This window comes from Triticum urartu, chromosome 4, assembly GCF_003073215.2.
Source record: "Triticum urartu cultivar G1812 chromosome 4, Tu2.1, whole genome shotgun sequence".
Classification (NCBI taxonomy): domain Eukaryota; kingdom Viridiplantae; phylum Streptophyta; class Magnoliopsida; order Poales; family Poaceae; genus Triticum; species Triticum urartu.
In genome coordinates this window covers 7,291,559-7,296,462 of record NC_053025.1, presented here as the reverse complement: position 1 = coordinate 7,296,462, position 4,904 = coordinate 7,291,559, and the positions used below count along the sequence as shown (strand labels likewise).

The 4,904-nt window shown below is 45.1% G+C and overlaps 1 long non-coding RNA gene across 1 annotated transcript; it reads left to right on the top strand.

The window, feature by feature from the left end:
* Positions 1–474: 474 nt before the first annotated feature.
* Positions 475–1,951, top strand: LOC125553368. The gene is made up of 4 exons (XR_007304037.1): positions 475–631; positions 722–944; positions 1,135–1,277; positions 1,377–1,951. It is a non-coding gene; the product is annotated as an uncharacterized LOC125553368 (long non-coding RNA).
* The last annotated feature ends 2,953 nt before the right edge of the window (positions 1,952–4,904 follow it).

The following is a 4,904-nucleotide window of genomic DNA, read 5'->3' as shown; positions in this document are numbered from 1 at the left end:
GAATGATCATTTAAATTGTATGGAGTGATAAGCCAGAAAGAGAAGAGAAAGAGATGCTTGTAGGAGTGACAATTAAAAATAATTACTGTAAGTACTCTACATTAACTGAAAAGGAGTACTCCATTTGATCATTTCGATCATCTTGATCATTTTCAAATGGTTTTGTACTCCATCTGATCATTTTCAGTTTCAGTATGCACAGTTTCAGTGACAGCGGCGATGGCGATGGCGTGGACGGGCTCGCGTGCTCCTGGTTCGTGGCCGAATTGTTGGACGACGCGTTGTGTGCTTTAATGAATGCGATCGTAGGGACAGAGGTCGCCTACGTCCGTGAAAACAGTGGCGTACGCAGACGGTGCCGTGTAAACTAACAGGTCAGTAGTGGTCCACGATTATGCTGTCTCAGGGGTACAGATGGCCTGTCACGGTATAGGATGACGACAGTCGCTTGCGGCCCGTTACGCAAACGTCGTGCCCGACACTGAGAGCAATTTATCTATCTTTTTTTTGTTGCGAAATAAGCAATTTATCCTCCCCCTTCGTGCGCCGCATAAGGCAAGAACCTCATGGCTATGGCGATGGCGGACGTAGGAGACGACGCATTCGAGTTCCTCTCGGATCCGGTTGACAGGTATGTCTTGCGGCCCCCAAATTTTGTTCCCGGTAGTAGCCGCTGTAACTAGACTCGCATCTCAATCGCGTACTGGTTTATTTTCCGTAGATTTCCCCTGCCAGATCTCGCCGCCGCAGAATCGTTGGTGGCCGGCGAAGCAAGCCAAACTCCTATGTATGGCCGCTGAGTCAAGCATTGGTGATGCCGGCGATGCTTCGGAGACATTAGAACTAGAGTTGAACAGCGCCTGCGATGGAATGACCCTATCCGCGCCAAATTCAGAGCATTCCACAGGCAAAGACGACCCTCAAGATCCTGGCTGGACGAAAAGGTATAGCGCACTTGTAATTCCAGAAAAACTTAAATGTGAGTGACATAAATTAGCTCTTCTCAATCTCATCAAATATGATAATTGGTTATCTTCCCAGTAGACAATACACGCTGCACGCAAATGTTGATACAATGTACTTCCTGAACCTGCTCAAACACAATTCTGAATTACGTGATTCTGAATAATGCAGAATGCTTGTTGGTGTGCACCTGATGAACGCCCCCGTGTGCTGGCAGAATGAGTGCCCTGGAGAAAACATTGAGCAGATATGCAGAAAAGAAAACGGAGACAGTCATAATTCCTGCTGTAGGAAGCAACTTTGATTCACTCGGGGTACTCATTTCAGTTCAATATCACATATCCCAACCTAGCTTTAGACAGACATGTGAAAGTTACATATTGACACACTCGTGTTTGTTGTGCTGGTTACAGGGAATCCCAAAGAAGAGTAACACACGGACATGCCAATGCAGGTGCCCCGCAATGATACGATTGCTTCGATCAAATGACAATGGCTGGTACAGAAGCGAGTACAGACCAGCGCATAACCATTCACTAACAGAAAAATATGGGGAGAAAGTTTACTAGCCTTCGCACAGGCATATTGATATATACACCCGTGACGTTGTGAAGCAACTCCGTGAAAAATGATATTAGTGTTGGCAAGGTCTACAATATAATTGGTAGTTTCTTTGGTTCAATGACCAACGTACCATTCATCAAAAGAGCATTAGTCGAGAACAAGCAGACGATGATGTGAATAAGACAATGGATGTTTTTGCTGAGTTGGGAGCAAAGGATTCTGGGCTCTACTACAGAGTACAACCTGATGAGGAGAGCCGCATACGGAATTTGTTATGGTCAACAGGAGCAAGCAGAGCACAATACCATTATTCCGGAGATGCAATTGAAGAAAATATGCCCTAGAGGCAATAATAAAGTTATTATTTATTTTCTTATATCATGATAAATGTTTATTATTCATGTTAGAATTGTATTAACCGGAAACATAATACATGTGTGAATACATAGACAAACAGAGTGTCACTAGTATGCCTTTACTTGACTAGCTCCTTGATCAAAGATGGTTAAGTTTCCTAGCCATTGACATGAGTTGTCATTTGATTAACGGGATCACATCATTAGGAGAATGATGTGATTGACTTGACCCATTCTGTTAGCTTAACACTCGATCGTTTAGTATGTTGCTATTGCTTTCTTCATGACTTGTACATGTTCCTATGACTATGAGATTATGCAACTCCCGTTTACCGGAGGAACACTTTGTGTGCTACCAAACGTCACAATGTAATTGGGTGATTATAAAGGTGCTGTACAGGTGTCTCCAAAGGTACGTGTTGGGTTGGCGTATTTCAAGATTAGGATTTGTCACTCCGATCGTCGGAGAGGTATCTCTGGGCCCTCTCAGTAATGCACATCACTTAAGCCTTGCAAGCATTGCAACTAATGAGTTAGTTGCGGGATGATGCACTACGGAACGAGTAAAGAGACTTGCCGGTAACGAGATTGAACTAGGTATTGAGATACCGACGATCGAATCTCGAGCAAGTAACATACCGATGACAAAGGGAACAACGTATGTTGCTATGCGGTCTGACCGATAAAGATCTTCGTAGAATATGTGGGAGCCAATATGAGCATCCAGGTTCCGCTATTGGTTATTGACCGGAGACGTGTCTCGGTCATGTCTACATAGTTCTCGAACCCGTAGGGTCCGCACGCTTAACGTTTCGATGACAGTTATATTATGAGTTTATATGTTTTGATGTACCGAAGGTTGTTCGGAGTCCCGGATGTGATCACGGACATGACGAGGAGTCTCGAAATGGTCGAGACATGAAGATTGATATATTGGAAGCATATGTTTGGATGTCGGAAGTGTTCCGGGTGAAATCGGGATTTTTATCGGAGTACCGGGAGGTTACCGGAACCCCCCGGGAGCTTAATGGGCCATAGTGGGCCTTGTGAAGAAGAGGAGAGGCGGCCAGGGCAGGGCCGCGCGCCCCTCCCCCCTAGTCCGAATAGGACAAGGAGAGGGGGGCGGCACCCCCCCCCCTTTCCTTCATCTCTCCCTCCTCTTTCCCCCTCCACTCCTAGTCCAACAAGGAAAAGGGAGGGAGTCCTACTCCTGGTAGGAGTAGGACTCCTCCTGGCACGCCCCCTCTAGGCCGGTCGCACCTCCCCCCTTGCTCCTTTATATACGGGGGCAGGAGGGCACCCTAGAGACAAAAATTGATCGTTTGATCTTTTAGCCATGTGCGGTGCCCCCCTCTGCTACCTCTTGAGCACTGCGTTGGATTTCCTTGAAGAGGAAAGGGTGATGCAACAGAGTAGAGTAAGTATTTCCCTCAGTTTTTGAGAACCAAGGTATCAATCCAGTAGGAGGCTACGCAGGAGTCCCTTGTACCTATACAAAACAAATAGCTCAACGCAACCAACGCGATTAGGGGTTGTCAATCCCTTCACGGTCACTTACGGGAGTGAGATCTGGTAGAGATGATAGATAATATTTTTGGTATAAAGATGCAAAGTAAAATAAAAAGAGCAAAGTAAAAAAACCAAAGCAATAATAAAGTGATGGAAGATTGATATGATGAGAATAGACCCGGGGGCCATAGATTTCACTAGTGGCTTCTCTCAAAAGCATAAGTATTCTACGGTGGGTGAACAAATTACTGTTGAGCAATTGACAGAATTGAGCATAGTTATGATAGTATCTAGGCATGATCATGTATATAGGCATCACGTCCGAGACAAGTAGACCGACTCCTGCCTGCATCTACTACTATTACTCCACTCATCGACCGCTATCCAGCATGCATCTAGAGTATTAAGTTCAAGAAAACAGAGTAATGCCTTAAGCAAGATGACATGATGTAGAAGGATAAATTCATGCAATATGATAAAAACCCCATCTTGTTATCCTCGATGGCAACAATACAATATGTGTCTTGCTGCCCCTACTGTCACTAGGAAAGGACACCGCAAGATTGAACCCAAAGCTAAGCACTTCTCCCATTGCAAGAAAAACCAATCTAGTAGGCCAAACCAAACTGATAATTCGAAGAGACTTGCAAAGATAACCAATCATACATAAAAGAATTCAGAGAAGATTCAAATATTGTTCATAGATAATCTTGATCATAAACCCACAATTCATCGGTCTCAACAAACACACCGCAAAAAGAAGATTACATCGAATAGATCTCCACGAGAGAGGGGGAGAACATTGTATTGAGATTCAGAAAGAGAGAAGAAGCCATCTAGCTACTAACTATGGACCCGAAGGTCTGAGGTAAACTACTCACACTCCATCGGAGGGGCTATGATGATGATGTAGAAGCCCTCCGTGATCGATTCCCCTTCCGGCGGAGCTCCGGAACAGGCCCCAAGATGGGATTTCGTGGATACAGAAAGTTGCGGCGGTGGAATTAGGTTTTTGGCTCCGTATCTGATCGTTTGGGGGTACGTAGGTATATATAGGAGGAAGGAGTACGTCGGTGGAGCTTCGAGGGGCCCACGAGGCAGGGGGCGCGCCCTAGGGGGGCGCCCTCCACCCTCGTGACCGCCTCATGGCTTTCTTGACGGAGGGTCCAAGTCTCCTGGGTCTTATTTGATGAGAAAATCACGTTCCCGAAGGTTTCATTCCGTTTGGACTCCATTTGATATTCTGTTTCTCCGAAACACTAAAATAGGCAAAAAACATCAATTCTGGGCTGGGCCTCCGGTTAATAGGTTAGTCCCAAAAGTAATATAAAAGTGGAAAATAAATCCCAATATGGTCCAAAACAGTAGATAATATAGCATGGAGCAATCAAAAATTATAGATACGTTGGAGACGTATCAGGCATCCCCAAGCTTAATTCCTGCTCGTCCTCGAGTAGGTAAATGATAAAAGAGAATTTTTGATGCGGAGTGCTACTTGGCATAATTTCAATG